This window comes from Oncorhynchus tshawytscha, linkage group LG13 (assembly GCF_018296145.1).
Source record: "Oncorhynchus tshawytscha isolate Ot180627B linkage group LG13, Otsh_v2.0, whole genome shotgun sequence".
Lineage (NCBI taxonomy): Eukaryota > Metazoa > Chordata > Actinopteri > Salmoniformes > Salmonidae > Oncorhynchus > Oncorhynchus tshawytscha.
This window is the reverse complement of record NC_056441.1, coordinates 41,181,244-41,194,523: the sequence shown is the minus strand read 5'-3', so window position 1 is coordinate 41,194,523 and position 13,280 is coordinate 41,181,244.

Here is a 13,280-nt window from a genome sequence, read left to right as displayed (position 1 = left end):
CAGGAAGAGGGTTGGGCAGCCCTGGTGTAGATGGTACAGGTATCATTGCCATAGTGATCCAGCTTCGTTGCATTGCTCGGAAAAGATGCTCTGTTCCTGCTCCGCTGTCTCTCGTCCACATTGATACAAATCATAAATTGATAAGGTACTAAGATGTATAATGTCTCCATCAAATCTAAGAAGTTATTTAAACTTTTTATTATTACTTATTCAAAGACAAATGTTCAATTATGTATGAAATTGATATTGTTCTTCATCAACTGGTAATACATAAATAATGAAGCAGGTTAATAGGTTTAACATTTCACTTTTAATTCCAATGCTTTTTTTCAAGACACAACATTGTCATCTTTGGCGGTATAGATGGATTTTCAAGGAAGGTAAGTATATTATTTTGTATGCATATGGCATATTTCCCATTTCCCATCACCTAATGAACAAGCACAATACCAGTCTGGTGTGAATTGTAGGCTACCTCTTGTATAGATATCCTATCTGGACACTGCGACCAATAACAAAGCAGCAACTGCTTTTGGGTACTTTATAGATGGAGTCGGCAGAAATGGATGAATTTCAAGGTAAATATTGTTACAGGAGAATGAAAAAAATATACACTTGTATTATGCATATTGTAACATTTTGTGAGGAGTTACTTTCTGTATAAAAACCCTTGACATCTTCCTCATCAAACCTCTTAAGATTGCTTTCTGTGCTGTACTGACGTATCCTGAAAATAACATCTGCTGCTTTAGATTGAACGGCCATATCTCAGTTATTTTTTCATATCTACAAAAAATAAGCTCTTTTATTTACTTTCAGAGTGCGAGCTGATCAAGGGTCGAAAATGTAGATATTGCCAGATGTTCACTGTCTGAGGACCAGGCTGAGGAAGCTTTATTGCTGGCAAAAGTGTCCATAACCAGAGGTAATTAAACTGCTCTCTGTCTATCTTCCTCTCTGTCTGTCTTGTTGTACATGGAACATGTCAAACATGCATCAATTTAAAAAAAACTTAAGATGTCAGCTGCTGATTAAAAAATGTACACCACATAAACACTCAGCCATTTTCACTGGACTGTCAAGCCCGTTGCTGCCAAGTCATGATTTCCTTGGGGGTTAGCCTTGCAATAACCAAGTGGTGAGACACATAGCCCTCTATATTTAAATGTTTCAGGTACACTCAGATAGGTGTCTGCGTCACATACAGTCAGTAACCACTCACAGAGGCACATACAACTTGCATTTCTATAACCTCTGACCCACCTCAGAGCAGGACCACAAAACCTTTTCTTTCTCTCTGTTAGAGTGGAAAGCTTATGGAGAGATGTTTGGAGTGCTGTGATATGTCAGTACTACAACAGGTGGAGGACATGCTTTATCGGGAGGATAATCTGTACATTCTGACAGTGGGGTCATTGTTCCTGACATCCCATGTCTACTGAGAATCTTGCTGTGCTGCAACATCAAGTGAACACTACCACTGACTCCTCATCCTTTGGTGAGGACATATACATGCATGCTCTTCGATTATTTATGCGTCTTCAGCCTTTTTAGGTGCAGTTCTGCCACACTATGTAGGATATTGTTTTAGCCCCAGTTCCACTCTTGATAATGGCAACAATTTGTATTTTTTTTGGAGAAAGGTGAAAAGATAGCAGGCCCAGCTGTCAAAGAGAGAGTAGGCTATTCTGGATAGAGCAGTAGTCTATTTCTTGTGAGGTTTTCTGTCCTCAGATGTAGAGAGCTATTAAAGCCTGTCTGCAGATTAAGAGGTCCCAATAAAGAGCAGCGGTTCTCAGTCCTGGTTCTGGGGGCTCAAAGGGGTGCACATTTGAGTTTTTGCCTTAGCACTGCACTGCTGATTCAAATGCTCAACTCATCATCAAGCTTCAAGTGGTATTTATGTATTCATTTGTGATGCTATCCTTGATATGATCCTGTTATTGTCACACGCTGCACATGTTTCTATCTATCTATCCATCCAATGTTATCATGATTTGTTATAAGGGATATTATACTTATATTATACAGGAAGTATTATTAAAGAGATGCTATACATTGAAATACAGATAGATGTAGTAGTCCCAGAGTTAAGGATCCAAGTTCAGTTTTGCATTTCACCTCCTGATGATTATGACTGACCGTGTTAGAAAAAGGAAAAAAAATCTTAATCATGCTCTCTCTCTATCTATCTGTCTCTCGTCTGCAGGTATGTTTTGATGTGAGAAAGGAAGCCAGTCCCGTCATCGCCACCTCACCCGCTCTTAAGATAACCTTCGGGCCGACTGGGAGCCCAAGGCTGGTTAAGAGGCACCACTAGAGACCATATGTAATTGTGATGAACTGAGAGAATATTAGGGTAGCACTGTAATTCATTAGTCATATGCTGTCTTCCCTGCTCCTGTTTTACCGCTTTCCTTTTCTGTCTTCAACCCCTCTCTCCCCACCTCCTCTTTCTTTATAATGCACACCATATGTGCTTTGAAGTACAGATCAGCCGTTTCCAGCTACGAGTCATTTACAACATGAACAATGTCTACACTGTATTTCTGATACATTTTGTTATTTTAATGGACAAAAAAAAGTGTTTTTCTTTCAAAAACAAGGACATTTCTAAATGACCCAAACTTTTGAACAGTAGTGTAAACATTCATACCTATATCCATACATACACACTTATTTTTAGAATATACCTTCCTTTATTATTCACCGCAAACCCTACCACCACAATAACAACACTTAGGCTTCTACTTCCAGCTCATACATACTATACACATTTTACAGACAATCTATTTTACAATAGTTATATTTTGTTTGTTTTTAGTCCTGGCCTTCCTCTATTTCTGATGTCCATCAAGTTTGATTTCTCCAGACCAACGCAAGGGGGAGTTAGAGCACTCATTATGCATTTGGGTCCCAAGGTTTTTATATGACCAATCATATCAAGTGGTTCCAATGACGAATTTGACACAAGCCACCTGTCCCTGGTGACTTTCTTCAGCAAAGATGGCTGACAAAACATTATGACATGAGTATGAATTTGTAATTCGCGACAATGTAAACAGATTTTTTAATATAAATATGAACTTTATCGAACAAAACATACATGTATTGTGTAACATGAAGTCCTATGAGTGTCATCTGATGAAGATCATCAAAGGTTAGTGATTCATTTGATCTATATTTCTGCTTTTTGTGACTCCTCTCTTTGGCTGGAAAAATGGCTGTTTTTTTCTGTGACTAGGTACTGACCGAACATAATCAGATGGTGTACTTTTATCGTAAAGCCTTTTTGAAATCGGACACTGTGGTGGGATTAACAACAAGTTTTTCTTTAAAATGGTGTAAAATACTTGTATGTTTGAGGAATTTTAAGTATGAGATTTCTGTTGTTTGAATTTGGCGCCCTGCACTTTCACTGGCTGTTGTCATATCAATCCCGTTAACGGGATCTCAGCCGTAAGAAGTCAAAAACAAAAATAGAGTGCTAATTTGACCGCATCAAGTCAAAGTACCTGAACCTACGGTGTCAGGAAAAAAAGTACCAGCCATTTATCTATTGTAATTTACGAGAAATCGTACAATGTACAATTGGTGATGGTTTTCTTTTTCAAAAAAGTTACAGATCCAGTCAAAATGTTGGGCCTGCTCCGAAATATGTGACAGTTGGCTTCTAAACGAGTTGGCCAAAGTGGGTTTGGTGTCAGTTTGGTGTCAGAATGATATCTTATTTACTGATGGACTCTGACTTGCTGGCTGACTTTTCTCCATTTGCAATAAGTTTAAACAGTGATGAATCATCACCAAAATGACAGACTGAAATCAACATTAAAAGTGTTGGAAAATGGCATCACTATAGTCTCTAGGCCGTGCCGAGTTCAATGAGATGCCCTACTTGATCGTAGACTGCTCGATCTGACCGTAGCAACCGTGCAAAAATAATTGGCCCAAAATTAAGCCTGGCCTAAATTTCAGGTGCTTTTGGGTGACAGCGGCAGAACCGTTAGGGTTAGATGGACAATATAACCACAGGAATGTTCCTAAGGTCCTCCCGATCTGTGCAAGCCTAACCTTGACCGTGTGGCATTAACCCTTAACAGTGAAAACAGGGTGAATACATTGCCTGCTCCCCTAACTTCAATCTGAAGCCTATGTGGGTTATAAATGCCATATCAAACTGTATCAAAAAGTTTAAACAGTGATAAACCATCACCAAATTGACATGCAGAAATCAACACCAACGAGCGATGGAGAGGAACCACTATCACTGCCCGGCCATCTCGAGTTCAACGGGCCAGTCAATTGGGCATGTCTGCAGTATATTAGAGCATGTCAAATTCATGATGGTAAATGCCCATTGAAAGACATTGCAAATGGACACCCGTGCAGCTGGTTACCTGAACCGGTTACCAGGAGCACATTTTTAATTACAGTATCCATTGACTTAGGACTCAATTTGCAGTTCCTATGCTTCCACTAGATGTCAACAGTCTTTAGAAATTGTTTCAGGCTTGTATTCCTATAAATGAGGCCAGTCTGAATGAGTGGACCCTACCGTGTCGCAGAGCTTTTTCATGCGCAATCCCGAGAGAGTGCATTTCTTGTTTACCTTTTATATTGACAACGTTATTGTCCGGTTGAAATATTATAGATCATTTAGGCTAAAAACAACCTGAGGATTGAATATAAACATCGTTTGACATGTTTCTATGAACTTTACAGATACAATTGGGATTTTTTTGTCTGCCTGTTTTGACTGTGTTTGAGCTTGTGGATTACTGAAGAAAACGCGAACAAAACTGAGGTTTTTGGATATAAAGAGACTTTTTATCGAACAAAAGGAACATTTATTGAGTAAATGAATGTCTTCTGATTGCCACCACATGAAGATCATCAAAGGGATTCATTTTATCTCTATTTCTGAGTTTTGTAACGCTTCTGCTTGGCTGGTTACTGTTTGCAATAATTTGTCAACTGGGCGATGTTCTGGGCTAGGTATGCTTTCGCCGAAAAGCATTTTATAAATCTGACACCGTGGTTGGATGAACAAATATGTTTTGTTTTCTGAATTTTTATAATGAGCATTTCTGTATTTGGCGCTCTGCAATCTCACTGAATGTTGGCCAGATGGGACGTCCCACATACCCTAGAGAGGTTAACATAGTGATATATATATATCATTGGTCAGTATAAATGCCATTTGGACATGGTTCACTGACTTTTGGGTTCGGAAGCCTCAATAAAATAAGACAAAGGTATGTTCATATGGTTGTTATATATGTATTATGGGTTCTGGACAGGGGCCTGGAGGGTCACTGTCCAGCAGAGGGAGGACCCCAGGGGCTTGAAAGCCATCCCTTCTACCATCGTCCTCGTAGAGAACAGGGGCCATGTTTGAACATGGCCACCTAGCAGACACCAGTGAAAAGGTGGTCTGCATGAAATGACGGGATGTGGGTCACCGCTACGATATAAGAATAATCTTTATGGAACAAAAGGAACATTTGTTGTGCAACTGGGAGTCTCGTGAGTGAAAACATCCGAAGATCAAAAGGTAAACGGTTAATTTGATTGCTTTTCTGATTTTCGTGACCAAGCTTCCTGATGCTAAGTGTACATAATGCTATGTTATCGATAAATTTACACAAAACGCTTGGATTGCTTTCGCTGTAAAGCATAATTTCAAAATCTGAGACGACAGGGTGATTAATAAAAGGCTAAGCTGTGTTTCAAAATATTGTACTTGTGATTTCATGAATATGAGTATTTTCTAGTAATACTATTTGACTGTTGCCCTATGCTATTCAGCAGTTGCAGACGGAAATTATCCCGCTACAGGGATTGGTAGCGTCAAGAAGTTAACCAGCATGGCTACCACAGCATTCTGCAGTGATACGCCATCCCATCTAGTTTGGGCTTAGTCCCACTATCATTTGTTTTTCAACAGGACAATGACCCAACATATCTCCAGGCTGTGTAAGGGCTATTTTACCAAGAAGGAGAGTGATGGATGGAGTGCTGCATCAGATGACCTGGACTCCACAATCCCCCAACCTCAATCAAATTGAAAAGGTGTGTTATTTCATAGTTTGTGTCTTCACTATTCTTCTGCAATGTAGAAAATAGTAAAAAATAAAGAAAAATACTTTAATGAGTAGGTGTTCTAATACCTTTGACCAGTAGTGTACATCCAAAAAGGTCAGCTGTGCTGTCCCTTTGAGCACCACATGACTGAATAGGCTTAATTAAAAGATAATGGCATGTCATTAGTGAAGGTTTTAAAAAGTAAGGGGCCAAGACACCTGCCCTGGGGAATTCCTGATTCTTCCATTCAAGAACACCCTCTGTGTTCTGTTAGATATTTAACTCTTTATCCACAATAAAGCAGGGGGTGTTAAACCATAACACACATTTTTCTACCTGCAAACTATGATCAATAATGTCAAAAGCTGCACTGAAGTCTAACAAACCAGCCACCCAAATATATTTATCATCATCAGTTTCTCTCAGCCAATCAGTCATTTGTGTCAGTGATGTGCTTGTTGAATGTCCTTTCCAATAAGCATACTGAAAGTTTGTCGTTAATTCATTTACTGTAAAATAGCATTGTATTTGGCCAAAAACCAATAGTTTACTAAGGGTTGGTAACAGGGTGATTGGTCAGCTCTTTGAGACAATAAAAGGAGGCTTTACTATTCTTAGGTAGCGGAAATTACTTTTGCTTCCCTCCAAGCCTGAGGGCACATACTTTATAGTAGGCTAAAATGTGGCAAGTCCAAGTTGTCAGACCCCAGTGGCTTGTCGTTGTTGATAGACAAGACGTTGTTCACCTCTTCCACCGTCACTTTACGAAATTTAAAATTAAAATGGTTGCCTTTCACAATTTGGTCAGATATACTTGGATGTGTAGTGTCAGCGTTTGTTGATTGCATGTCATGCCTAAGTTTGCTAATCTTGCCAATGAAAAAAATCATTATAGTAAACTCAACATAAAAAATAAACATCCTTTCACAGTGAATTGCGTTTATTTTCAGCAAACTTAACATGTGTAAATATTTGTATGATCATAACAAGATTCAACAACAGACATAAACTGAAGAAGTTCCACAGACAAGTGACTAACAGAAATGGAATAATGTAAACAGGTCCCAGACGTGCTCAATGTGATTGAGATCCGGGCTCTTCGCTGGTCATGGCAGAACACTGACATTCCTGTCTTGCAGGAAAATCACACACAGAACGAGCAGTGTGGCTGGTGGCATTGTCATGCTGGAGGGTCATGTCAGGATGAGCCTGCAGGAAGGCTACCACATAAGGGAGGAGGATGTCTTCCCTGTAATGCACAGCGTTGAGATTGCCTGCTGTGACACACCGCCCCAGACCATAATGGACCCTCCACCTCCAAATCGATCCTGCTCCAGGGTACAGGCCTCGGTGTAACGCTCATTCCTTCAATGATAAACCCAAATCCGACCATCACCCCTGGTGAGACAAAACTGCGACTCGTCAGTGAAGAGCACTTTTTGCCAGTCCTCTATGGTCCAGCGACGGTGGGTTTGTGCCCATAGTCGACGTTGAGGCCGGTGATGTAAGGCAGGTCCTCACCAGACAACAGGCCTACAAGCCCTCAGTCCAGCCTCTCTCAGCCTATTGTGGACAGTCTGAGCACAGATGAAGGGATTGTGCATTCCTGGTGTAACTCAGGCTGTTGTTGTTGCCATCCTGTACAGGTGTGATGTTCGGATGTACTGATCTTGTGCAGGTGTTGCTACATGCGGTCTGCCACTGCGAGGACGATCAAATGTCCATCTTGTCTCCCTGTAGCGCCGTCTTAGGCGTCTCACATTACGGGCATTGCAATTTATTGCCCTGGCCACATCTGCAGTCCTCATGCCTCCTTGTAGCATGCCTAAGGCACGTTCACGCAGATGAGCAGGGACCCTGGGCATATTTCTTTTGGTGTTTTTTAGAGTCAGTAGAAAGGCCTCTTTAGTGTCCTAAGTTTTCATAACTGTGACCTTAATTGCCTACCGTCTGTAAGCTGTGTCTTAACAACCGCTCCACAGGTGCATGTTCATTAATGGTTCATTGAACAAGCATGGTGAACAGTGTTAAAACCCTTTACGGAAAGAACTGTGTAGTTATTTGGATTTTTACGAATTATCTCTGAAAGACAGGGTAATATCTAACAATTACCTAATACACAAATCTAAGTAAAGGAATTAAGAATATATAAATGTATGGATGAGCAAAGTCAGAGCGGCTTAGACTAAGATACAGTAGAATACAGTATATACATGTGAGATTAGTAATGCAAGACATGTAAACATTATTAAAGTGGCATTATTAAAAGTGACTAGTGTTCCTTTTATTAAAGTGGTAATGATTTCAAGTCTGTATGTAGACAGCAGCACCTCTGTGCTACTGATGGCTATTTAACAGTCGGATGGCCTTGCGATAGAAAAACAGTCGGCGTTGTCGGCAGGATTCACCACGATTTATAGTTGAACTGGTGAGTCTGAATCAGTGGAATCAGCCGGCACCTAAAAACAAGGTAGGCACAGTTCCTACACCTGTTAAATACTCATTCTGACTTCTTAGGGAGATGAGAGTTGTAGGCTGAAGACAAATTAAAAGCTATGGAAAGCCAGAGTTTATTCAGGAGGCCAACTATATATACTATCGGTAGACCTAGGGGTTGGGGTCCCTAGGAAGGTTTAGCCCCTAATAGGAGGGGAGGGGGGGGGCAGTTTTATGACTTTACAACCACGTAGTAAATTTCCTGCAGAGACTCTTGTCTCCCTGACCATGACGTATGGGACAGAGAGGGTTACAGTAGAACAAAATAACTATCGCGCCAAATTCTACTACATTCCAGAATTTGAGAATTGAACAATATTCCTAATTTTGGAGAATGTGTAAACGGTCAGTGGAGAAGCAAGCTAAGACCCGGTCCGTTTTGTTTCATGTTTGTGAAAGACAATACAGGCACATTATCCTAACTCTGTTTATATAGGTTCCTCAGTTGAGTCTTGCATCTAATTCTTGTATAAAATGAGTGAGTAAAGATGAAAATATTTGCAAAATGATGTAATGTGATGTTAACATTTCAAATGAGAGAATTGGCCTTCATCGTAAAGTTTGACTAAGTCAGTAGCCACGCCCAAGTGAATAGACATTGGTTGGAAATTTTGAACCAACCCCCTTTCCACTCTTGAATAAAAGACTGACGAAAAGTCAACTCAGTTCCAAATACCATGAGGACTTGTCCTCACATTTAAAAGGGCTAATTCTAATTTCAACTCTACAGACCAGGAAACGTGAGCTCTTGCTCCATACGTAAAATGGTTTGATCACCTGAAGAAGTGCATACTAAACTAGCATATCAGACTGCAGATGAACATATGCACACATCTCGTAAGAGAACACTGACCGATGAGGAAGCATCTCCAGAGTGAGATGAACCTCTCAGACCACATGAATCTCACTCCACAACAACCCGGCAGAATCTACAAAGGACAATGGTGACCTCGACTGGGCAAACCAGAGCCTCACATCACCAGCTTAACTATCGAAGCCAGCTTCACGTAAATACAATGCATTGCTTTTTCGAATGAGCGATCATTAGGTGCATATGTATTTATGTGAGAATAGCTTCCCAGGTCCGATAGACCCATGTTCCTTTACTCTTCCTTCCAAAACCCACTTTTCTTCTCTTTGAATCTATCGTGTTATAACCAAACTGTTTTTGTTTAGTCCACTAGGGACAGTATTTACTGTATAAATGTTATGTATTGTATATAATGACATTATTTAATTAGTTAGTTAATTAAATAATTGAGCCAATTTGTGTATGGTTGATTCATAAGTAAAGGCTGGGTTTGTGCAGATAACCAATAATTTTACGACGTTCAGATGAGACTGACGGTAATAATAATAATTAATTGAAGACTAATTGATCAGATATTAAAATATCTTTAGTTATATTCAGAAAATGATGACTCTGTAAACCAACATTGTCCATTGTACGCTGACTTCCTAGTTAATTTACATGATTAGTTTAATCACGTAATAATAATTACAGAGAATTGATTTGATAAAATAACAGTCTTCACATTTAATGATAAGTCAGAGACACGACATATGACATTGCTTGGATATTCATGAGAAAGAACGCCTTCACAGACACGGATATTGTCAAAATGTTTTTTGGCCTCAGACGAAATATGATTTCACAAACAAGAAAGCTATTTTAAATCAAGTTATGGGACTAAAACGCTGACTCGACCATAACAAGACGCATAGAAGACATTGGCGAGGACATCGGTAAGCAACTGATTACTGACATATCCGTGGCGCCGTGTTTTAGTATTTCGCTTGACGAAGGCGTTGATGTAAGTGACATTGCCCAATTATGTGTTTGGGTCTGCTTCCCTCAAAATGAGTCGTTCAGAGAGGAACTTGTGTGTTTTATGCCCCTTCAGGGACAAACACAAGGTTAGGATATTCTGAAAGCCCTTGTTACATTTGTTGCTGATAATAATATGGACTGGTCTAATCTGACATCTGTGTGCACTGACAGTGCCTCAAACACACGAGGGAAGGAGAAGACACTTATAGGCCTGATGAGAAAGAGGATATTCCAGAATTAGTTACGTTTCATTGTATCATTCATCATGACGCACTTGTGACTAAACTCTAAGACTGTGACTTACAGAATGTGATGCAGCAAGTCGTGCGCGTGGAGCTGCAGGCAAATGACACATTGCAAGGTGAACTAAGATCAGGTGTTACCCATTTCTGAAGCCGTGTCAGACAGAGTATCCACTTCTGAAGCAGTGTGTGCAAAATGTGATTTTTTTGTCAGCACTTATTCCTGTGAAGCAACATTTTCAACAATGAACATTGTGAAACAAAAACAGAGAAACAGACTGACCAATGCACACCTGACCTGGACTGCCTCACAAGGATAGTAACAAGACATTTAAAATTAATTCAGTCAAGGAGCAGAAGGGACATTTTCACCCACCCAACTACTGAGGCAGCCCTTAATATGGGTCTTATATACATGCACACATTAAATAGGCTACATCATATGTATATTTGTGATGTGCTCTATTGCACTCGAATAATATTGGAAGAAAAAGTACTACAAATTAAAATTCTGTGCGGCCCTCTGAATGATTGTCTCAACCCAAAGTGGCCTCCTTACAAAAAAATAGTGAGTAACAGTGCTGTAAAACATGTCATTCGGTTCTTCATAGGGTTGGGTACTGATGGTTTCATAATTAGCTCAAATGACAGAACTCAGACCATCAAGGTAGTTGGGGTCGAATCGGAGTTCCTCGAGTTACATAACAAGGTGCCCCAAGGTTCGATACTCAGCCCACTACTGTTTACAATCTATATAAATGACATAGGTAATAACGTAAAAATAAAATTAGTAACTTGTATGCAGATGATACAGTGTTGCATTCCATTGCTCCATTGATTGGACAAGCCTTTTCACATTCAAAGTCTGACTTTCAAGCACTCCAGAGGTCACTATTGGATCTAAAGTTAGTGGTAAATGCAAACAGAACGCATGCTGTTTTCTAACACAGATTTAAATTAAATGGTAATGACTAGTTCGGCTAGCACACAAATTGAGTGAGTCCCATCCTACAAAAATCTTTGTATCTGGCTTGAAGACACTCATTTTAAAAAAACATGTCACTAAGCTGGTGAAGAAGTTGGAAGTTCAAGGTTGGTTTCTTTTACAGAAACAAAGCATGTCTGACATTTGTTAAAAGGAAGGAAATTCCCCAGGTCACTTGTCTACATTAGATTATGAGGATATTTTCTAAATGCATGCAGCAGCATCAACACTTAAACCACTAGACGCTGTTGTCCATTGTGCCCTTAGGTTTATTACTGGTGATGGTTATAGAACTCACCATTGTGTTTTGTAGCAAAAACACAATGCAAGCAGCATTTTCTTGGGTTGATCTACAAAGCACATGCAGAAACTTCCTATGATCATCAGTAATTGAATTTAGACTTACAAATGACCAAACCCAGTCTCAGGCTTGTATTTATTATGGATCCCCATTAGCACTCTTCCTGGGGTCCAGCAACATAAGACGGTTACATATAGTTACAAATACATGGTATTCCATTTCATAACACCGTACCCAACACATTCAGTGTGTTCCCTTAGACCACCACCACATATCTACAATACAAAATCCATGTGTATGTGTGCAAAGAGTGCGTGTCTTAGAGTGTGTGGGGCAGCAGGTAGCCTAGTGGTTAGGGCGTTGGCCAGTAACCGAAAGGTTGCTGGATGGAATCCCCGAGCTGACAAGGTACAAATCCGTTGTTCTGCCCCCGAGCAAGGGAGTTAACCCACTGTTCCCTGGGGGCTGAAGACGTGGATGTCGATTATGGCAGCTCCCACACCTCTCCGATACAGAGGGGTTGGGTTAAATGCAGAAGACACATTTCAGTTGAAGGCATTCAGTTGTATAACTGACTAGGTATCCCACTTTCCCTTATCATGGGCCTCTTCACTGTTCCATAAGGTGTAATTTCATGTTTTATTAAATCTGATTCTACTGCTTGCATCAGTTACCTGATGTGGAATAGAGTTCCATGTGCGCCTCCCATAGTCTGTTCTGTACTTGGGGATTGTTATTAAGAGACCTCTCTGGTGGCATGCCTTGTGGGGTATGGATGGGTGTCTGAGCTGTGTGCTAGTAGTTTAAAACAGACAGCTCTGTACATTCAGCATGTCAACACTTCTTACAAAAAACAAGTAGTGATGTCAATCTCTCCTCCACTTTGAGCTACGAGAGATTTACATGCATAGAATTCATGCTAGCTCTCCGTGTACATTTAAGGGCCAGCCATGCGGACTATGCTGTTCTGTGCCAATTGTAGTTTTCCGAAGTCCCTCTTCTTAACTCTCCGGCAACTGAGTTAGTAAGGACACCGGTATCTTTGTAGCGACTGGATGGTGTATCAATACACTCAAAGCCTAATTAATAACATCACCATGCTCAAAGGGATATTCACAGTCTGCTTTTAATATAATTGTTTTTAAACACATCTACCGAGGCATTGAAAAAGCTCCCTGGTCTTTGTGGGTGAATCTGTGCCTGAAATTCACTACTCCATGCAACTCATGTGACTTGTTAAGCACATTGTTACCCCTGAACTTATTTAGGCTTCCCATAACAAAGAGGTTGAATACTTATTGACTAAAGACACTTCAGATTTTCATTTTGTAAAATGTTCTA